This window comes from Rhipicephalus microplus, chromosome 6, assembly GCF_043290135.1.
Source record: "Rhipicephalus microplus isolate Deutch F79 chromosome 6, USDA_Rmic, whole genome shotgun sequence".
In the NCBI taxonomy this organism is placed as follows: Eukaryota; Metazoa; Arthropoda; class Arachnida; order Ixodida; family Ixodidae; genus Rhipicephalus; species Rhipicephalus microplus.
Window position 1 is genome coordinate 191,232,988 of NC_134705.1, and position 23,513 is coordinate 191,256,500.

Below are 23,513 nucleotides of genomic sequence, written 5' to 3' on the forward strand. Positions count from 1 at the left end.
TTTGTGGTTTGTTCATTCTTATTTTATAAGCTGATTTGCTTATCAATAGGATACTTCCTTTTTTTTGTTAGGGGGTGCATTTTCTTTGCAACATCACGCGTGCTGGACGCGCTGGTTTTCTTGTCTGCTTTCGAAACTGTACATACACATTCCCTTACAAATGCGTGGTTTCTGCGATTGTCACCATCGTATTAATAAGCGTTAACAATTTAAGTTTCTAAGAAGTGCCATCCTAATTGAAAAAAGAAGTTTAAATTAATCAGGACGCTTATTAGCATTTCACAAAGCCAGGTACAAAAAAAAAGGATGACGAGAACCTTGACATTTTTTTTCTTTAGCTAGAGCGGAGTCGATCAAGGAGAATGCATTTCATCCAATGGACACTTCGCCTCGTCGGAAATTCGGGTCGTTAATTCTGTGCTATCTCGATCAAAAAGTTAACAGTCTTAAATCTTGAGTCGCCCGGCCGCGGTGGTCTGGTGGCTAAGGTACTCGGCTGCTGACCCGCAGGTCGCGGGTTCAAATCCCGGCTGCGGCGGCTGCATTTCCGATGGAGGCGGAAATGTTGTAGGCTCGTGTGCTCAGATTTGGGTGCACGTTAAAGAACCCCAGGTGGTCGAAATTTCCGGAGCCCTCCACTACGGCGTCTCTCATAATCATATGGTGGTTTTGGGACGTTAAACCCCACAAATCAATCAATCAAATCAATCTTGAGTCGACGTGTAGTTCGAGTGGTTTGTCACCGCCGGCGCAGTGACGGAACGCTTCCAATCACACCACGTGACATCACGGTGGATCCGTGGCCCGACACTTCCCTTTGCACACTCGGGCGCATGTGGTGTAGTGACATCTTATCGCCGAGTCTTTCCAGCGGGCCATGCTAGGCGTTGCCGGGAGAAGGGGGACGAGCAGCCCGACGAATTCGGTGCCCATTTCGGTCACTGCTACGCAGCAACAAGATGTGTCCGGAACTCGACAGCTACAAATGCCGCGAGGTAAGATTTATTTATCACCAACGAGAAGCGTGTAATGAACTATTGGTCGTCTTACTTGTAGTAGTTGAGTGCTCACTTCGTTTTTGCATCCATTAGAAATTAATTTACGGATACCATGCCTGGTAAATTGAAACATAGTAGTTATGCTCTAGGTCCCGCATTAGTTATGATATGAAGAACGTTAGTGTGGTGCTTGTGTTGTCGTTTATCGTTGTCAAGCCTCGCGATTGAGCAGAAAAAGGCTTGCACTCGGGGGGTGTCGACAGAGGCAGCGTTTCTACCAGCAGTGTGGTCTTTTTCGAGGCTGCAAATGTCTACCTTGGTGCCTGTATTCCACGCCATACAAACAGGGGATAGCACGTCATGTGTCACATGAGTATCACAAAATTTCACTGGTGCTCCCGATGTGCTGCAAAAAGAAGAAACTATTTTCTGCCCACAGGTGGGTAAGAAATAACAGCCCTGTAGTCAGTTGAGCTGTATAGGTACGAGCGACTCGCACAATACCACTTTTATTTGAATGATGTTACACCTATCAGACGACGGTATCAGAAGGTTAACAACTTTATAGATTCATGAGAGAAGGGGGGGGGGGTATAAGCAGGATGTTGTTGGGCCCTCAGGCATACCTATAGACGGCTGGAAAGTTCTGTGCTTCGGCAACCTCTCTGGCCCAGCCCCCTACAGCTCCGGTTACGAGCTCACCTGAGCAGCCTTTCATCGCTTCTGACATTACGGCTCTTGCACGGGGGTTTACGCTTGTTCGAACAAATCAGAAAGACGCGGTCGGAGGATGGCGTTACGGAGGCCACAGTTTTCAGAGGCGACTTCCTAAAATGTGATAGAGTTCACCGAAATGGCAACAAATTATCGGAGGGCCAGAACTGGGTGGACGAGCTGACGGGCTCAACCTTTAGCCCGGAAAGAAACATTGCCTTTTAGTGCAAGCGTTGCCTGGTCAGCGCAGCGTGATAAATGCTACGGTCCTTATAATTACTTATCTATGCCTTTTCTAGTAAAAGACGCACACACAGAATATATACGTGTTGTTATGGTGCCTCAGATATGCGCAATAATTGCTTTTGAATTGAAAATCGCAGAGGTATGAATGCTGAACCTTGAGCAACATTGGTGGGTGTTGCGGATGGGGTTCGCCATTTGGCGTATCGACTGGTGCCTTTCAGAGTACACGGCACTATTAAGGGTGGACAAACAGACAATTGTACAGACAGATGGACCAAAACTTTTGCGTCGAAGAAAAGTGGTCAATACCTCGGACTGCTTGAAGTACGCGCGGATAACAAGTATCGACAGAAAATTGCAACCGAAGTGATGATCAGGGGCGCAGCCATGTTGCCGGGAATTTTCATGCTGGCTTCCGGGCGACCAGCGATCTTTTCTATTTCTTATTTCAGAAATGCGCGACGTCTCAAGTGATGGCAACGGATGGGCCTCCGTGATAGCAAATCCTGTCGTTCGTCGCTGTCGCTAGAAAATCGCGTGCATGCGGTTGGGCCGTAACAGTCGACGTGCGCTTTACTTAGGAAAAAAAATTTAATGGTGCGGATTTTGCAGTGGTTGTGTCTGCCAGCGGCAATGACGAAAAAAAATTCCTGTTGCATCGGGTTTGGCAGCCGCCCACCCTTTGGTGTTTGTCGGAATCGATAACACAACGTTGTAATCATGAACAGCAATGATATGCGGATTTTACAACACCAGCTGACCACGCTGGTTTCGTAAGTAGACACACGTCTAGACAAAGAGACGTGTTGAGAAGTAGGGAATACATACGCGCGACACGCGGAAGACGGAAGTATGACCACTGCAATAGAAAAGTCTTCTTGAAAATAGTTGAAAATGTAGAATAAGGGAGGAAGGAAGGAAAATAGGAGGAAAAGAACTGCAGGGAGGTTAACCAGCCTATAGGCGGCCGGTTTGCTACTGTACAGCTGAGCCAGTTGCTAAGTGTTCATCTTAAATGTCGGGGAGCGCAAGTACGGAAGTGAACTCTACAAATGCCGAGTAACAATGCACTGCACAGCCACAGAACAGGGCAAAAGAACGCACGAAAGCTTATTCGCCACAGGCAATAAGCGAACACATCCACCTGCACTTGTGGGGGGTCTAAGCGATAAATAACTGTTGGGGCATATCACTTCTTTATGTGGAAAATCGGTGCTGGTCTGCGTTTCTACTTATCCTTTGTTGCGCTGTTAATATAATGGACCACCTACTCGCCGAAAGATTAGTTCTCTTTATGCGAGTTCAACCATGGTCGACTCACTGATTTGGCACTGTTATCGATATGGTGTCTACTTTTTCTTGCGTCTGCGTTTGCAGGCGCAGTCGCTTTTGAGGAACAGTTGAAATGTCGCTTAACCTATCCTATTTTGCGTTTCACGAGAAATACAACTTTTCAGGAAGTGTGGCGGCGTTGAAAATTGTAGTCACAGCGAACTACCTGAGTTGTCCGAGTATTGTTATCCCTGCGAGTCCACAGCGAACGTCCGTGCCTTTGAAAAAGGCAATCTGTGTCAAGGGCAGCCCGCCTGACGCGAACAACTCAACGGCGTAAACACGCGCGGCGCCTTTCTGGCGCGCACGTGCAGTGAGTCAGCGCAGCCGCGAGCCCGTCGAGTAAACAACCGGCGTCTTCCAGTCTGGCGGCTGACGCAATGCGCGGCGACGTCACTCGTCCTTGGGTGCAGCCACCTGCAGCGCAGCCTCTCCAGATTCGATGAGAAAGAATGACGCGGCCCAGCGGTGACCCCATTGGAGGATTCTACCCGCACGACCAGCGGCGCTTCTGGTTGGACATTTGGGTTGGACCCGGTGCATATAAAAGAAGCCCTGCGGCGCGTCGAGAGCAGACCTCTCTGACAGCAGACCTATGTGTTAGAGAGGAGAGCTCGGCTCTTCGAGTCTCTGTCGGCCCCAGTGCCGAATTTGTAGCGCCTCTGTATATATGCTGTACATAAACCTTGTTTAACTCACCGTCGTCTCGTCCACTCGTGTATCAGCTCAGCGCAGAAGCAGTCACGAGCTGAGAAACCTACGCTACCAAACGGCTGGTGACCTTCCCGGCGGAGTTCGAAGCAGTGGCGCCTTCGGGACCGTGTTGGCGTTGCCGTCTTTCGAAACAGTGGTCGTAGCAGTGAGCATTCGAGGCGCCCTTCGTAACGTCTCGGAGGCGCGCGTCGCAACAGTGGTGGCAGCGGTGGGATCGGCCGGCGTCAGCGACATCGATGCGGTGAGTGCTTGATGTTTTCCCCTCAGTTCACCAGACTACTCTAGCTCAGGTTGTAGTAGTTTAGAGAAGGGCTGTGGGAAGCATTGAAGTGAGCTTTGATCGTTTCAAGCAAAGTCGAAGTGCTTTGAAACCAAAGGTAATGCGGAGGGAGTAAACACGGGAGTGTGAAAAATTGCTTGCGCGTCTTGCTAGTAGGCTTATAGTGGGTACGGCAAGTAAATTGTTAACAGGGGCAAACAGCAAGAGGCTAGTGTGATCGATGGAGAACCTTAAAGTGAAGGAACTCATCGAAATTTGTGAAGAACTCGGCATTACTTTGGGCCGTACGAAACGAAAGCAAGCGATCCTTGAGATCATGAAGGATGAGGGAGTGTCGGCTGAGGAAGTCGATGAGGCCTGGGTGGATATCAAAGCACGCCGCGAGGAAGCTGAAAGGCGAGAAGCTCGCGAACGTGAAGAAGCTGAAAGGCGAGAAGTTCGCGAACGTGAAAAAGCTGAAAGGCGCGAACGTCGCGAACGTGAAAAAGCTGAAAGGCGAGAAGTTCGCGAACGTGAAGAAGCTGAAAGGCGAGAACGCCGTGAGGAGGCTGAGAGGCAGGAGCGCCTTGAGTTGAAACGAATAGAATTGGCAATCCTACAGTGTTCGCAGGCGCCTAGCGTAGCTTCTCCAACAGTTCAGGTCAGCGGTTATAGAATTCGGGACCAACTGCCACCGTTCGTAGTAGGCGAGGACATGGCGAAGTATCTCGTCAAGTTTGAACACGTGTGTGAGCGAAACGCTTTGAAGCGGTCTCTTTGGGCGCAGAACCTGTTAGCTCTTCTTCCCGGCGAAGTGTCTGACGCGATAACTTGCTTGTCGCGGGAAGCGTTTCAGAGCTATGACGAGGTTAAGGAAGTGCTCTTGAGACGTTATAAGTTGTCACCCGAGGCTTTCAGGCAAAGGTTCCGGTATGCTAAAAAGGGGAATGAGTCACACGTTGACTTCGCGTTTCGTCTTAAAGCTGATTTAATTGAATGGCTCAAGGGCGAAGGTGTTTATGACAACCGCGATAAAGTGGTGGAATGCGTTGCATTGGAGCAATTCTACCGCTGCATCGAGGAGGATGTCAAACTTTGGCTGCAGGACAAACTTGGTGAAGTACAGCTAAACAAGGCAGCAGAGTTAGCTGAGGAGTATTATACTCGCCGAAAGTTGCATAGCAGGGCAGTGCGCGTAGAAAAGGGTGAAAGGAAAAAGGGATTTTCAATGAAACTTCATCAGTGGAAGCCGCGAATCTGCCACAACTGCAGAAAGGAAGGGCACATCGCGATAAACTGTAAGCAAAAGTTTGCGACTATTCGAGAATCGGAAAACAAACGGAAGCCGCTAATCTGCTACAACTGCAAAAAGGAAGGGCACATCGCGATAAACTGTAAGCAAAAGTTTGCTTTTGCAACAATTCGAGAATCGGAAAAGAACATGCGGTTGTTGGCGCCGTATATCCAAGAAATTAGTGTGAATGGGCAAACGTGTCGAGCACTTCGTGACTCAGCGGCAACCATGGACGTTGTCCCTCCTTCATTGGTGTCTCCGGATGACTTTACAGGAGAACGCGCGTGGATCAGGCAAGTCGCCGAGGAGCAGAGTGCTTGCTTACCAAAAGCTACGGTTGTCATTGAAGGCCCGTTCGGTAAGCTTCGCACCGAAGCGGCTGTGTCTGCCGCGCTTCCCGATCGTTTTTCTTATCTTTTCTCCAACAACTCAGAGCAGCTTCTCAAAGAGCAGGGTAAATCGTTCTTCCCCAACTTAGCGTACATGGCTCTCATGCGATCGCAAGCGTGGAAGCTTTCGCAGGAGCTTGATCTTGTTCAATGCGGTGAACTTTCAAGTGACCTTGGCGGCGAGTCGACGGAACCTCAGAGAGGAAATTTTCCGCGTGAGTCATGTGAGCAGTCACGCGAGCGGCACGTCGCCGAAGCGACCGGCGCGGTTTCCGTAGAAAGGGGAGACGACATGGCGCCATTGAGTCAGAGCGAGAGGGTTGCAACGCTCTCGCCTGTAGCGGAAAGTTGGAGTGAGCTGTCGAGGGTTGATCGGGAGACGCTCATTCGAGAGCAGCGTGCGGACCTCTCGATAAAAGCGCTAAGGGAAAGCGTAAACTTGGGAAAGCTATACGCTAACGCAGGTGCATTGAGCAGTGCGTTCTAGCTAGTACCTTTTCAACCTTTCGGTTTCTCGCTGGCGATACGGGGCAAAATTTTGTCCTCATCACGACCGGCTGAGCGCTCTCGTTCAGAGTGGTCTCAAGGAGCCAACTTTGTTGTATTCTAATTCGTTACGTTGTTGTACGTGTAAAAAAATTGAGCTCTCACTTTAAGTCTTGTGTCCCACATGTGCCTCTTGATGTAGAGGGAACGAAATTCCGATAGACACGTAGCTAGGTGTACTTTGTCTGGTGTTCTGTCGGGTGACCGAGGGCACTTGCTTGTGTCGTGTGTTGTCTGTTGTCGAACTGTTCTTGACAAGTTGCAGAACCATCGACAAGTGCTGAAACCAAAGATGGTCAGAAGAGACGAGCGAAGCTGGTCGACAAGTTGTGGCGACAAGCCAGTGGAGCTGGGATCCGTCCTCAAGAATGGGATGTGTTCCGGGGACAGAGTCTGGAGCTGCATTCTCCCCATGGCCCTGGAGGCAAACCTGGAGGGACCTGGTGAACGAGCGCGCCTGAAATCCGAGCCACGTAGAAGCAGCTCGTCTTTTCGGCGCATTGTCTGGCAGCGGGGGTGCTGTTATGCCTGCGAGTCCACAGCGAACGTCCGTGCCTTTGAAAAAGGCAATCTGTGTCAAGGCCAGCCCGCCTGACGCGAACAACTCAACGGCGTAAACACGCGCGGCGCCTTTCTGGCGCGCACGTGCAGTGAGTCAGCGCAGCCGCGAGCCCGTCGAGTAAACAACCGGTGTCTTCCTGTCTGGTGGCTGACGCAATGCGCGGCGACGTCACTCGTCCTTGGGTGCAGCCACCTGCAGCGCAGCCTCTCCAGATTCGATGAGAAAGAATGACGCGGCCCAGCGGCGACCCCATTGGAGGATTCTAACCGCACGACCAGCGGCGCTTCTAGTTGGACATTTGGGTTGGACCCGGTGCATATAAAAGAAGCCCTGCGGCGCGTCGAGAGCAGACCTCTTTGACAGCAGACTCATTTGAGAGCAGACCTATGTGTTAGAGAGGGGAGCTCGGCTCTTCGAGTCTCTGTCGGCCCCAGTGCCGAATTTGTAACGCCTCGGTATATATGCTGTACATAAACCTTGTTTAACTCACCGTCGCCTCGTCCGCTCGTCTATCAGCTCAGCGCAGAAGCAGTCGCGAGCTGAGAAACCTACGCTACCAAATGGCTGGTGACCTTCCCGGCGGAGTTCGAAGCAGTGGCGCCTTCGGGACCGTGTTGGCGTCGCCGTCTTTCGAAACAGTGGTCGTAGCGGTGAGATTTCGAGGCGCCCTTCGTAACGTCTCGGAGGCGCGCGTCGCAACAGTATACTCTTCGTCGTTGTTCGGTCCAGCAAACGTTTGAAGCGCTGGCATTCGTGGTATTAGGAATGAGCGCTTTCGGCACCTGCATGCATCCACGAGAGGGCGAAAAATACTTTATTTCTCTATTTAAACTCGTGAAAAAAGCATTTAGAGTTGGCGAATAAACGGTAGAAAACTCCTGGGCATTGGCAACCTTGAGGACACTCATATTTCTCGCATGTCTGGGAAAGGAAACAAACGACTGATTATTTATCACAACCAAAACAAATTCTGAAGAGGAACTTCGAAATAATGCATCTTTCTAAATGGCTAGAGAAATTGTCATTACCAGGACTGATTTGTTTGCTGTAGCATTAAGTGTAGAATTACTAAATGTGCAGCGTGATTCTTTTAAAACTGGTCTATTTCATCTGGCTGTAATTTTCCTATAATGTATGTTATTTTATAATAGTTTGCGGCAAAACACCCAAGAACGATGAGTACAATTTAATGACACGTCCCCCCCCCCTTATCTATGCTCATACGCACACACGTGAATGAATAAATTTTTGAAATAATGAATTAATGAAAAGACAACCAAACCGCGTAGTGCGACAGGGAGGGATGTCTAGTCCAGCGCAATCTTCGCATCAGCCAGTGGTGGCGGCAGTTGGCGAAGCCAAGTTGTGGTCACTAGAGACTCCACATCCAGGTTCATAAAGTTACGCTGATGTGATCGCAGAGCGCTCTGTATGTACAGTGTAAATTTTTATGAAAGGGAACACGGGAGCGCGTGGCATGCGCGCTCCGGCGGCTGCTGGCAGCGCGTTCAAGCGGAAGCCATAGCAACCACAGTCTCTGCTAGCGTCATCTCGCGGCGAGCAAAACAAGTCGTCATTGCTGATATGGAACCGCTGGCAAGATTGCAACCCCCTTCCCCATAAAGGTGATTACGCAAGAGCCAGTAATCGCCTTGATGGGTGAAATATTGCTGCTGCTTAGTTCGATATTATCCCGACTTTCAAAATACCGCGTATTACCGCATTACAAAGCTGTTCCAGCGCGCTACACTGGACCTTTGACTATAAAATGTTGACTCTGCATTGCACTTTGTCAGAAAAAAGACAGTGCGCTGCGTATACGCTAAAGCAGTTATCAGTCATTGCTTTCTTCAGCCGAGGGAAAGCCTCCAACTCGGCGAATGGCAGGTTGAGATTGCAGAAGACGACTTTTTGATACATCTCTTATAGCTTTGTCACATAGCATAAATACGCAAAACCTACCGTGGTCACTTAGCAGATGAGACGTTGTGCCACTCAACTGAAGGTTGTGGGTTCGATTCCCAGCCACGGTGGCCGCATTTCGTTGGAGGAAATACGCAAAAGCACATGGTCACATTGGTTTAGGTGCATGCTCGAGAACTCCGGAAGGTCAGAATTATTCTGAAGTACGCCCGATGAAAATGATAGGTGTAACCTTAAAAGACGAACAGGGGTCAGAGAATGAAGGGGGGTTAAAGGTCTCGTGTGTTGAAGTAAAAAAAAAAGAAAAGAAATGGACATGGGCTGCAATCGTAGCGCGTAGGTAGGACAGCCGCTGGTCGTTCAGGATAACTGAATAGATTCTAAGAGAATGCGAGCGTGTGGTGGGAAACAGGAAATTGGGCGGGCAGTTGAGATTAAGAAGTTTGCAGGTATAACATGAGTGGGGAAAGCACAGTCAGAGTTGACTGGGAGTAAATGGGGAAGGCCTTTGTCATGCAGTGAGAGTAGTCAGGCTGATCTTGATGTTGATACCTACTTCGGCCCGCCTCATGCTTGTATCATTTTTTTTGGCCCATTAACAGTTTCGTGACCACACCTAATCTCATCGTTAGTAGGCTAACGATGACTTAAAGTTGAAATTTCGGCACTCTCCCAGCGGTTCTGCACAACTAACTCCCACTGAAGGGTAAAAGAGGAAGCACACGAGTTTCGCTGCTGATTTTTTTGTCCTAGCGGGAAAGTCATAAGGTTCCTTCGAAGTCGGGGAGGTTAAGCGCTTGCGGTTTCGATTGTGGCATCGAAATCGCTCAAGTATGCTCCCCGAAAACGGCGAAATTCGGCGGACTCCTACGAATTCGAGAGGGAATTTCTGGATGATGGCATTAAGCTCAGACACGGAAGACGGATTCAATTTTACAGACGTAGTACGGATGGTGATAGGGCTTTAAACCGCCCCCTCAAAATCAACAGGTGTTGTTTCGGAGGTGAGTTTTGCTCTCCCTCGGGAGATTTCGCAGCTTACTGGAAAACAGCGCCTCAACACGAAGACAAGAGAGACCAAACAGGACCAGCGCAGGGCGAGTGGGTACCAAATCGTTTAAATCAATCTTGCTAGAGGACATTACTTATGTAATGTATGTACAGCACTCATCCAGTATACTGTGTTTTTTTTCGCCCTGGTCTCATCGCCCTGTTTCCCCGCAAAAGCATATACCGTGCATCTAGCCGAAATCAGTATTGCCCGGGTGCCGGACCCCTTTTGCACTCATTCCATCTCTCCCCCTCCACCGTCTATTCATTATACCATGAATCGTGTTCTTCTGTTTCGTTTTGGGTAACGGACTCTTAATTTGTTCTTGTTGACCCTTTGTTGTGTCATGTGCTGTGATTGATAGATGGTTAAACGCTGATCCTTTTACTGTGTCGTGGCCTTTGTTTTTGATTGTTCTGGTTGACAGCCTTTCGATAACCTTCTCGTTGTTTGCAGGTGTTTCTGTTTGCTTACACGGACTTGTGCTACGTCTGCCGTATACACGCCGCGCGGTGGTTTGTTTACGGAGGCACATTGTGGGCAGTGCTTCGCCCCTGGAATTTATACGAACATTAGACAGTGTTCGCGAAAAACGTCATTGTCCCTAGAACACGGAAATACAAAGATACTTCTAAGACAAAATTACCGCATAAGATGAGCGTGCAACAGCAGGCTATAAAAGCATTACAACATACTCACATATCTTTCGCAGTATTCTTGTATGGTAAGGTGCTCCGATTTCATAATCCCGCTTTTGCCATGATGCTGCTGGTCCCGGTACTTCACTTCAGGGGACCCTAGGGCCCATTCTGCGCTAATGCGTCGCAAATGCGAAAATTCTTGTGAATTCGTACAACCGAAGTCGAGTACCGCAATGAAAAAAAAAACATTTGTTTAAAAATGTCGTAATTTCTTTTCGACGCACGGAGCTTCTTCAGAACGTCAATAATGCCTAGTTCACATTGAAACATCCGCTTTTTACAGCGACCGAAATTCCTCTGCCGCCGAAACACAGCGTCGTTCGCACTGGACGCGCCCCGCGCCGCCGAATATGCCATCTACTACGGGGCGAACGCGGGATGGATGCGCTGTCACCCGGTTGTTGTCGCGGCTCGCAAATGCTACTACGCTATCCGGTGGTGTATACTTCGACGATTCTCGTACGCAAGAAGCAAGAAAAGACAGTGCTGCTTACTTAGCTGGCAAGTGGCTGTCTTGTAATGCGCGAAGAGCAGAAAAACCACCGACGCCAGCGGCGTTGGTGGGTTCGTTTTGCTCTGCAAGACCGCAACAAGCTCGGTCACGCCAACAGCAAGCTCGGTCACCTCTTTCAAGAAATACGGAGGCGAAGTAGGCACAGAGTAGGTTAAACTCCCGTTGTTTCAACATTCAGTTACGTGCACTGCAGCATAACAAGTGAGTAGGGCTTGGCCGCCATTTTTCAAAATTCCTTGGCTAGCGCTCCTATCAGTCCGCGGTGACCGATTCAGCGGCAGACGCCGCGAAAATTGGTCCGAGAGCGATCGGCGCGGAGAGGGCCCTTTCGGCGGATCTCGCCGCCGCCGAATCGGATTCAGAGCAGTTTCGGCGGCCGGAATGTTCAGTGTGAACGCGGCCTTAGGCTACGAATTCTTCCCGCAAGACCGTATCGGCGTTGGCGATGGCTGTGATAGTATTGTAAATGGGCCCACCGAAAAAGTTCTTGTTCTATCGCCTTTCTGCGATGTAGGTGCGCGACAGTTAGGTATAGGGTAATTTGACTTCCTATTGTCCGCCTCGGTGAAGTAGTGGCTAGGGTGCTCCACTGTTGACCCTGAGGTGCGAGTTACATCCTGGCCTTAGCTGTCACATTTAGATGGAGGCGAAATGGTAGAAATCCGTGTACTGTGTGATTTCAGTGCACTTAAAGAACATCAAATGCGTGAACACTCCGGAATACACTACAGGGTTTCTCGTAATCATATCGCGGTTCTGAGACGTAATACTTATCCTTGTTCACCTATTGCCCGTGCCGCATACCCACTATAGAATATAGGCCGAAAATTGAGGGGTTTTATAATATAGTACGCAGTATTAAAACAACGGAGGTTATATAATGAAATGATTACAGATGACCTAAAAAGTCGTGCCGTTTCATCTAAGGCACGTGAATATTTAAAAAAGAAACTATATCATTCCTGAATAAAAGCAAAAGTTTGATTTTTATAGGTATATTATGTAGTAGACACGTTAGGATAATATTATAAATTAATTAGATAACCGACTACATTCATTATATAGCCCCTGACCGCCGCGCCTATACTCTCGCGCTGGAGAACCTAGAAATTGAGGCTTCAAAAGACAAAATGACAGGCGCAGATAAATCCATATCGATACCACGTAAAGCTAATTTCTAAAACGGTTTTTCGTTACGGCGTAAATGTAGCTAGAAAAAAGACGATGACCAAAAAAAAAAAGGGAGCACCACAAGGATTTTTCGTACTGTAGTAAACTGCCTGCAGGTCAAAAATAAATGATCTATTGTTTCCATGGTATCCCACAGAATGCGCAGAGGGATGAAGGTGCCTGAGCAGACCTGTGTTCGTAGAAATTTAGATTCGGTACCCTTGATCTCGATTAGTGTGCATCCCCTTGAGGTGGTCACATCCCGCTCTCTATGCAATGGCCCCGCCGCGGTTGTAAAGTGGCTATAAGATACTCGTCTGCTGTCCCGCAAGTCGCGGGATTGAATCCCGGCAGCTGAGGCTGCGTTTTCGCTAAAAGTGACAATGCTCTAGACCCGTGTGCTCAGATTTGGGTGCACGTTAAAGAACCTTAGGTTGTAGTAATTTCCGGAGCCCTCCACTACGGCGTCTCTTAAAATAATACGGCGTTTGTGGGACGTTAAATCCCACATACGATGGCTTCGGGACTTTGAAGCCCACATCCTTTTTCGCAATGGCGAAAAAAAATGGCGGAGGGGTTGGAACATGGGGCCCGTGTGCCACCCATTGGCTACGTTCCCGATCCATAGTGGGAGTCCTGTTAATGCGTATTTACTCACCTGAGCAACAAAGCAAGGAAGGGTGTTGCGAGTAATGCCATTAATGGGGCCGATGCCATCTTTTTTCAGCAACCTTTGTACTCCGACAAGAATGATGTAAGGTCGCCTGTAGTGATCTGCGCGAGGGATGCGAAATCAACCACAACGAATTTGCAGTCTTAGTTGCCTTTTGTTTTCAGTTGCATCTTTTCTTCTACGAAAAACGAGTAATCTCCAAATGCATCCAGCAGTTTTTATTGAAGTTTCTTCGTTTCACAAACTGTGCATGCACACATTTGGAGGCAGCTGTTGCTTTAACGGCTTATTCATGTCGTCTTTTTTTCTGTTCATTTTGTAGATGACTTGAGTCCTCGGTCATAGAGAACTGTAATTAATAGGCCTCATATATTGTTCAAGGAGAAAAAAGATCTCTAACCATTGTGTGTCTTATGCGCCTTCGTTTACAACGGGCTTTATTCGCATTTTGGAGATGCATAAGGTGTGACTTAGGTTCAATGCGGACCAGGGTACTTCACAAGCGTTCATTGTTCAAAAACTTTAAAACAACCTGAACAATACTTTCAAGCTTAAGATGCTGCGATCACGGCACGCACTATGCAAGTATGATGTACTAAAGAGTGCAGCTTTCCCACAAAGTGTGAGCAATATTCCTGCAATGCGCTGTAGCTCGCGCTATATTCCTGCGCATGATTCATGGGCAAGTAATTAGGCATGCTAGAATTGTCATCTGTGCGTTTGTTCGTTGCTATTAATTTTCGATTATCGACCTCTGACGTCGCAGTTACTGTCGTGGTCGTCATGTTTATTGCTGTTAGATCATAGTGGTATACCTCAAGATTTTTGGAAATTTATCCATTGTTGAAGTTTTCTTCTACTGTATGAAGTTTTTAAAATTGGGCCTGTGATATACCTCTTTTTTCTACTGTGCACTAACTCTGGGCAAAACAATTAAAATATTAAACAACTACATTAATCAGTTACTTCATATCCTAAAATAAATCCATAGTTATGTGCTTATGTAAAATTTGCACATGATCCTTATCGCGCATCCAAATTCTGGCTTCACTAGCACAGTCAAGCCATGATTAGGCTGCACAAAAAGCAATACGCGTTTCTAGTCATTAATGACTCGGGGAACTAATAGAGATAACTTAAAATTTTCTAGCGGGTCCCGCCGCGGTGGTCTAGTGGCTAAGCTACTTGGCTGCTAACCCGCAGGTCGCGTGTTCGAATCCCAGCTGCAGTGGCTGCATTTCCGATGGAGGTGGAAATGTTGTAGGCCCGTGTGCTCAGATTTAGGTGCACGTTAAAGAACCCCCGCTGGTCGAAATTTCCGCAGCCCTTTACTACGGCGTCTCTGATAATCAAGTGGTGGTTTTGGGTATTCTTTTTTTTTCTGGGTATTCTACCACAAACGTTTTTTTTTTTTAAATTTCGGCCTACTGTGAATGTATGAAGGTCTCTTTAGTTGTGTCTTTTTCAGACCAGCGAAGAATCAATTGTGAGAGTGCCTTTATTCTCTCAACAAATTTCATTGTCTTCATCGTCCGCGTCTTCACTGTGCACCGAAAGATTAATTACGAGCACTCCATACTAGTTAGCACCGTTGAGAATAGTCACAGCAGTTAACTAGAGCATTCAAGAACTTCTGATCAAGTTCAACAGAATTTCGAACAACTGGTCCACATGTTCATGGAAAGAGACATGCAAACTAGAGAGGACGAGCCTCAATTTAGCGCTCAATAAAGCCGCCTGTCACTAAAAGGGCACTTAGAATTCAGAAATAAGCGATAAAATTTGTACATCTACACCTTTCGATACATCAAGTTGTGCTACCTGCTAACGAAAACAAGAGAACGGCTGGTCATTCATCGCATAACAAGTGAAATATCCGAAGTAGACCCCCCTATAGGCGACCTCGAAATATCGAAACGTTCTATCGAACATCGAAACGTTCGAATATCGAAACGTTCTAGAATCAACTACACTTTTCGCCACGTCGAGTATGCAGTAAGATCAGGACTAACTAACATTCGGGTGAGTACTGATACAGAATGACGCGGCTTGCGTCTACCGATAGCTAGGAAGAAGACGACGAAGCTGTTGCTGCTTGGCTAAGTAGCTCTGTCTGCATTTATCGTTTATTTTTGTTTATATTACGGATCAGCACTGCTCAAGACGTCGGACGACTCGAAAAGGTACCTGCCGTATCGGCGACCGACGGGTGCTGCGCAGCCCGCCGCGTCGAAATGTGCTAGAAGAAACGAAACAAGCATCGGGGAGAGCGCCGCCATGACCTCCCAAGGTGTGACACCAGGTCAGAAGCACCAGCTGGTTGGTGCAAGCATACCTGACTGCAAGCGACAACACAGCGTTGAATCAGAGGACGAATCAACTGTCGTCGGGGACCACAACGGGGCGAACCGCACAGATCAAGACATGGACGAGGGTGGTTTCCGCCTTGTGCGACATCGCAAAGACAGGACGGTGGGCACTCCTGTGTTAATTGCTCCAACATCCGAAGGAGCCAACGTGAGGCAAGTGAATCCTATTCACCTATACTCGGAAATTGAAACGATTCTCGGTGGAGCCCCAGTTAAGAGCCGTTTCACAGCACAGGGAGCCCTGCTCTTGGATATAGAGACAGAACACCAAGCTAATATGCTTCTAGAGACCAATACTATCTGCGGCCTTGCCATATCTGCCCGTGTACCACACAGCTACATGAAAAATACATGCATTATAAAAGGGGTCCCAAGATGGTACTCGGACGAAGAGCTGTTAACCTACCTGAGACCTCAGGGAGTATACCACGCAAGAAGAATCATACGACGAGTCCAAACCTCATCCAACGAATGGGAATCAAGGCGCACTGACTCTGTAGTTCTCACATTTGCTCCCAATTCGGAACGTCCAGAGAAGATCAACCTTGGCTTCACCAGACACGAGTTGGTAGACTACGTGGAGACGCCACCACGCTGTTTTAAATGTCAGCGTTTTGGACATGTTGCTAAGCACTGTCGTGAGGAACAAAGGTGTAAGCGCTGTGGGGGGCCTCATGACTTTAAGACGTGTACAAGTAAAGAAAAACTTGTGTGTGCAAACTGTGGCGGTGACCACCCAGCTAGCTACGGCCGATGTCCAGCACGAACAGCGGCGCAGCGAAAAAATAAGACGTTTGTCCTCGGCCCGAAGACTGTGAACGAACCATCGCTCACAAAGAATACGTCCAGCGCGCCACAGCATGGCGGTTCGGATAACGCGTACGCAGGAAATTTTCCGCGCCTAAACCCGACAAGAGCTGGTACTGAGTCAACGCAAGTGCTCAACGCTGGTGAGAAATGTATCACGAAAGAGTCCGCCAAGCGCACCTACGCTGATGCACTGAGCCCACGTCAAGTACCATCTGGAAGCCAACAGCAAGAAAACCTCGAGCACGTTACTCGCGCTCTGTTAAACGCGCTACGTTCACACGTCGCGAAGATGCTTGCGAGTTCAACGAAGGATATGTTGGAAGCAGTCCTGGCTCTAGAGTCAGTGTTACTTTGCTCTGCTTCCACAAACACACAGCAGAATAATGGCAATGTCTCGCCCACCTGGCCTTTTTCGTCCTTCAAAAGTGCCCTTAATAATGAAGTGGAACTGCGCCGGTCTTCTAAAACGCCTGTGCGAACTCAATCTTTTCCTGCGCGACATTCCAATACCGATTCTAGCCCTCTTCGAAGCCGGTCTACCGAATGCAAGGACGCTCCCAGGGTACACCCGACACGGCAACCCGAGCATAACGTCGTTTGCAAATGGAAGCGCAATGATATACATAAGGCGGGAAATCCTTCACGTCGCCTTACCAGTGCAAGACCTCTGTTCCAACTCACTGGAAGTCGCTGCTGTGCAAGTGTGCCTGGGAAACCGAAAACTGAGTGTGGTATCGGTGTACATAAGCCCACGAAAAAAGGTCTCTATGGAGACTTTCCTAAAGGACCTTTGCACTCGATGTCCCGCTCCTCGAATAATCTGTGGTGATTTTAACGCGCACCATCCACTCTGGGGAGATAAGAGTGTAGATTTTCGAAGCAAGGAACTTCTAGCAGCTGCGGATTCTGCCGACTTATGTGTGGCGAACGATGGTAAACCTACACTTTTTGGGCCACCAGATTCATGGAGTGCAATAGACCTTGTACTTCACTCCACGGACCTTCTGGTATCATCGACCACGGCTCCGGACAAGATGGGCAGTGACCATTTCCCCATCTTCACCAATATCCTGGGATTTCGAACTGCTGGTCGACAATTCTGCAATGTAACACGCTGAGACACCTACAGAGAAGTGTTGGACAAATCCACTGGTGAGCTGTTCGCAGATATGTTGCAAAGCAAGCGATCAGCAACTTCATTGCTGAAACTGCCCGACCATTTTCCTGCTCCTGACTTGAAATTGAAGAACCTCTGCGCAGCACGTAGACGGGCGGAGCGGAAATTAATGAGAACAAAAGGAAATCCGTCTGCGAAAACCGAATATAAAAGGATAAACGCTGCGATTCGTCGCCATTCAAAAAAATTAAGACGAAATCAATGGGCCGCTTTCTGTGAGAGTTTATCAACGTTTACGCCCTTGACAAAGATATGGACAGTAATAAATAGTCTTTCTGGGAAGATCCGAACACACAGGCCATTCGAAGCACTCGCTTTGAAACAAGGGATAGATTTGCGAACCCTTGCAGAGGATTTCGCAGACGTGTACATATCTGGTAGATCAGCAGGAGCGGCGATTCCTCTGTCACCCCAGTTTTTTCACGCGATGGATACGCCATTCACCTTCCGAGAGCTGGATATGGCACTTAGCAAATTAAGAAGACGCTGTGCCGTGGGTCCCGATTTGATCAGCAATCAAATGCTGACAAATCTACCATATGAGCGAAAAAGGGCCCTTTTGGACATATTTAATCATGTCTGGAGCACGGAAGAGATTCCAATTGTTTGGAAGACAGCTTGGGTGGTGCCAGTCTTAAAGTCCGGAAAGGATCCTGCGAGCCTCGCGTCATATCGACCGGTATCTCTTACATCATGCGTATCTAAGCTGATGGAAAGATTAATATGTACAAGATTAACTTGGTACCTTGAACAAGGAAGACGATGGCCATCGTGTATGACCGGATTTCGCCCACGACTGAGTGCCTAGGACAGTGTTTTGGACCTATTAAGCCACATCGAGCACCACCGTGTCAGCGGACTCTCGACACTCGCCGTCTTCATGGACGTTGCCAAGGCATATGATTGTGTGCTTCAGGCAGGTATCGTGAACGGGCTCCAAGCCATGGGTGTGTCGGGAAATGCTCTTCGGTTCATACATGAATTTCTCAGAGACCGTTGTGTCCGTGTTAAGCTTGGAAATGTAATGAGCGAAGAGAGACGCGTTTCCCTCGGCGTCCCACAAGGAAGTGTTCTATCTCCCTTGCTTTTTAACGCTGCCATGGCCAGCCTTCCCGAAATTCTGCACTTAGCTCTGAAATCAGTTAAAATATCCATCTACGCCGATGACATTTGCATTTGGATCTCAGGGTACCAGCACAAACGTTTGGCCCGGATAGCACAGAGCGCTATTTCAATCATTGAGCGTCACTTGTTGACACTTGGCCTATCTTTATCAGCGGAAAAATCGGCCTTCATGCTCTTCTCGGGAGCGCGACGGAAGTCAACACGTCTGTCGCTGAATATTCCAGGCCACTCAACCCGTTGTGCAACAAGTGTCCGTTTCCTGGGCATTACCATCGACAACAAGCTATTATGGCGACGTGCGGTTGACGGTATAGTCACTGCATCAGTGCAAAGGATCAACGCTCTTCGTCGCATGGCAGGGGTCCGTTGGGGCAAGAATCCTATGTCCATGCTTAAATTGAATGATGCGCTTATAACAAGCCGCATCATTTATCAGCTGCCCCTGATATCACCATCACCAAGCCAGTTCGAACGCCTAGAGGCAGTGCACAGAAAGGGTCTTCGCTTGGCGATGAGAGTCCCTCAGGCGGCTTCAAACACGAAGGTCACCAATGAAGCCGAGTCTCTTCCACTCCGCCTTTTGGCGTCTCAGGCCTTATTGACGCAGCTGTCAAGACTGGGCGAGTTCTTCGCAGGCACGGCGCTTCTCCGGTGGCTAAGAGCAAGAACTGGCTCACATTTCAACGCGGCACTAAACACATTTCATTATTTGGGCTTGAAACTGCCTAAACGGCGCCCTATGGACCCACCATGGTCTTTTGTGGATGTTGCGTGCAACTTCAGCGTACCCAAGCTACCAGCGAAGCGCACCATTCCAGCCGCGGAAGCAAAATTTCTTGCGCTGGACCACTTGAGCACCATGTACTGCGGCCACCTACAAGTGTACACCGACGGATCAGTGTGCACACAGACGGATAGCTGCGCAGCGGCTTTCTGCATACCCTGCCTGGGCGTGTCATGGTCGGGCCGCCTGGATCGCGTGGTTTCGTCCACAACGGTAGAAAGCGCTGCAATTACGGCGGCTTTGCGAAAACTGCGATCCTTTTCTGCACGAGATGTTGTAGTGCTGACGGACTCCAAATCGGCGCTACAAAGACTGCATCATGGCCTACCTCAAGAAAAGTTCACCAGGCAATCTCTGGCATTAATCAAACATCTAATTGGCAAGCGTTTTAATATAAAGTTCCAGTGGATCCCATCCCACGTTGGCATTGAGGGCAATGAAAAGGCTGGTGCCCTTGCTTGCGAAGCACGTACATCGTTTCCAAAAGTAAGAATTCCCAAGACTTACCAGAACAACAAATATGTGATACGCAATCATTTCAAGGCGATCTACAAGTTTCCACACCAAGCATGTGTAATTCATGGACTTTCTCGTGAAGAAGCGACGCTGTTGTACCGCATTAGAACCGGCTCCGCATACACCCCGGCCTGGTCATTCAACACTGGGAGATACGCTTCCCCGTTCTGTGCCTTCTGTGGTGACATTGGGGATATTGAACATTTCATTTGGCTTTGCCCACAATTTGATGTGCAAAGAGCAGCAATGATCCGCACCTTGCGAAAAGGCTGTCGTAGACACCGGACAGTTGATGACATCATCTTTCCTGAAGGACCCGCGGCAACTATAGGAGGAACGTGCAACGAATTTTGTTAGTCTTCCTGCGAGACACTGGGCTGTCTGACACGTGGTGACATTTTCCAAATTCAGGAGATGCTCAGGCGGAACAATTGCCGGCCATGCAGGCCAGGCTAACCCCGCCTGCTACAACACCACCACCACCACCACCTACCGATAGCTAGGCTGACGAAAAAGCTGTTTCAGCCATGCCGCGGTAGTGGTAAGGTATTCGGCTGCTGACCCGCAGGTCGCGCGATCGAATCCCGGCTGCGACGGCTGCATTTTCGGTGGAGGCGAAAATGCTGTGGGCCCATGTGCTCATATTTGGGTGCACGTTAACAAAACACAAGTGGTCAAAATTTGCGGATCCATTCACTACGGCGTATCTCATCATCATACGGTGGCTTCGGACGTTAAACCCCACATATATACAAAGCTGTTTCATCGGAGGAAACCAAATCTGGTTACACCGAAATATAGATCCACGTAGACGTTCCAATATTGCGTGTTGTTGAACCGCTCAGTAGAGTCGTTTATTCAAGCATGCTGTGCCACGATAGCAACGATTGTTGTGAGCTTTCTTGGGAGGGGTTACTATAAAATGATCCGAAATGATTCAACTTTTCTCGCCAAGAGATTAGCGAGAATGTGGTGGGGAAGAAGCAAGAAGACGCAATGAGGAGGCATAGCGTTTCATGCCCGTTGTAAAGGCAGGGTTTCGATTTGCCGTGGGAGGTTGTAGATGGCAATAATGAAGCAACGTTCAGCTGCTGGCGTAGGGCTCAAAAGAAAAGCTCACGGTGCCAAGGGGCTATTGCGGAATAGAGAAAGGGCTGGTATGACGCCCGAGTAAAGACCTAACCAAATGCATGCGATTTTGTAGCAACGGCAACAAACTGGCTGCGCCCCGTCGCGGCAGCTGCAGCCACACATCGGCGACGAAGTGTCATCGTTGCTAGATTTACAACTATCACGTGCATACCCATAAATTGCGAAAGAAAGTCTGAAGTATAGGTCTACGACAACAAGTTACATTTATTACTGTGTTGTGTGGCAAAAAGAAGCCACAAAAGCGTTAATTGACCTTCTTTTTTTTTCGCAATCTTTAGTTTAACCGTGACAGGGTGCCCTGCAGAAGCGTACGCCACGACGGCTATGACGAACTTCGCATGATGATTTTAATTTGCTGGTAGAGACCAATTTGTGACAAGCTGCCATCGAAACATCAAAACGAACCTTCGATAATAAGATGTACAACAAAATGCGGCCACTCTCTCACTCTCTGCTTGAGATGCGAATGTAAAAAAAAATGGCGCCGTATCTGCAATTTTCGTCGAAAGACGATAGTCTTGCGTGTGGAGAGAGTGAACAAAACATTTATTTGATGTTCTGCGCGAAAAAAATTGGTGAACGATATTCCTGAAAGCGCTGCGTTAGAGCGCCTCCAGCGTGCAGGGGAGGCGAACTAGCACATGAAGTCATGCCACTCATGAGCGCTATCTGGCCGTTATCTTGGAAAACGAAGCGAGCGCGCCCTGCGCGCCCGTCTCGGAGGTGATAAAGTGTAGAACGCAAGCCGACGGGTAGGTGCCACGTGTCGTCTTGGCAAAGCGTTGGAAACACTTGCCTTTTAGGGCAGGTAGGTAGGTAGTAAACTTTATTAACTCAGTTGACAGGAGAGAGTTGGGGACGGCTTTAAGGGCCGTCCCCTTACAAAATCTAGGAGGAGTCCCTAGTCCGGTACCCCTGTGGCTTCTGCTGCAGCACGCGCTCGGGCCACTAGGGCACGCTGGTCTTCTAGGGTCGAGCAACCGAGCAGGGCAGCCTCCCAGCTCTCTCGGGTAGGGAGGGAAGGGGAAGGAAGTGGCGGGACCGCCGGATTTTAGGGGCATGCCCACACCATATGGAAAGTATCCGCGAACGGATGGTCACAGTGCGGGCATTCCCCAGAGAATGCCGGATTGAAATGTTTGAGTATCGCCGGGCACAATACTGTATTGGTATAGAGACGGAGGAGCCAGCGCTTGTCCTTCTTGGGCAGGCCCGATGCTGGGGGTGGGAAGCGGAGCCTGTTCGATTTGTACATAGCGGTGATTTCTCTGAAAGAGGTAGCCGGAATGGGTTCTGGAACATCAGGCGATGGAGGGCGAGGCGGGTCCCGGTAATTAAGCGCGCGGGCCGAGGCATCTGCAGCCTCGTTTCCAACTAGCCCCGTATGAGCAGGAGTCCAGATGACGGTGCGTGGATTTGGGCGATCTAGATAATAGCATCGCTTAAGGATTTCGGCGGCGCGATCATTGATGCAACCCCGTGTGAGATTTTGGCACGCCCTCCGCGAATCGGTAATAATTATCCGAGATGCGGGGTCCGCTGCGGCGAGGGCTATGGCGACCTCCTCCGCGTGTGTGATGTCCGGTGCTCGAAAGGTGAGCCCTTGAATAGGTACGTTTTGGTGAACCACAGCGGCCGTGTACCACCCGCCGTGGTGGGGGCCGGATGCGTCCGTGTAGAAGACTCCCGGGCGTGAGCCATACCGTTGCTGTAGGGCTGTAGCCCGCGCTGTACGCCGCCCATCGTGAGTCCCATTTGTCATGTTTTGGGGCAGAGGCGGAATGATCAGTGCACCATGCCAATCCTCGGGGATCGCGGTACGCTCTTCCACCTTGTGGGTGTTGGAAATGTGGAGGCGGTGTAGGAGGTTGTTCCCATCCTGAGACCTACTAAGGCGCAGGTACTGGTTATTGAGATGAGCCTCTTTAAGTTCCCCGTACGTGTTTGTCATGCCCAGGTCTGCGAGACGTTGGTTCGACGTTGAGATGGGGAGGTCTAGGGCACGTTTGTAAATTTTGCGGAGTATACAGTCTAGTGTATTCTCGTCGCATTTACGCAGACGCAGGTAAGGTGTCGAATAAAGGATCCGGCTGGTCACGAAAGCGTTGGCGAGGCGCAGAGCAGCACAGCTCTTGAGACCTCCTCGCTTGTTCGAAACCCGGCGGATCATGCGGCCCACCTGATCCCCCACAGTGCGTAGTTTGCGCAGAGTGGTGTCAATTTTGCGGTGTTTGTGTATGAAGAGTCCCAGGACTCTGATTTCGTCGCGTTCCGGAATGGCCCTGTTACACAAGGTGAGTTCAATTTGTGTCGTGTCGTTCGGTTTGGGGCGAAGATGCACGTATTCCGATTTGGTGGGTGAGCATTCGAGACCGCAGCCGCGGGCGTAGCTGTCAACTATCGACGCGGCATGTTGCAGACATGTCTCGATGCTACCAAGGGAACCCTGAGTTGCCCATAGCGTGATGTCGTCGGCGTACAGAGCGTGCTGCAC

At 49.2% G+C, this 23,513-nt stretch overlaps 1 long non-coding RNA gene across 1 annotated transcript; it reads right to left on the bottom strand.

Moving 5' to 3' along the window:
- Positions 1 to 7,849: 7,849 nt before the first annotated feature.
- LOC119167833 (uncharacterized) lies at positions 7,850 to 13,192 on the bottom strand. Its single transcript, XR_005109315.2, has 3 exons — positions 13,072 to 13,192; positions 10,728 to 10,842; positions 7,850 to 7,975 (listed from the first exon to the last, which is right to left on the bottom strand). It is a non-coding gene; the product is annotated as an uncharacterized LOC119167833 (long non-coding RNA).
- Between the last annotated feature and the right edge of the window lie 10,321 nt (positions 13,193 to 23,513).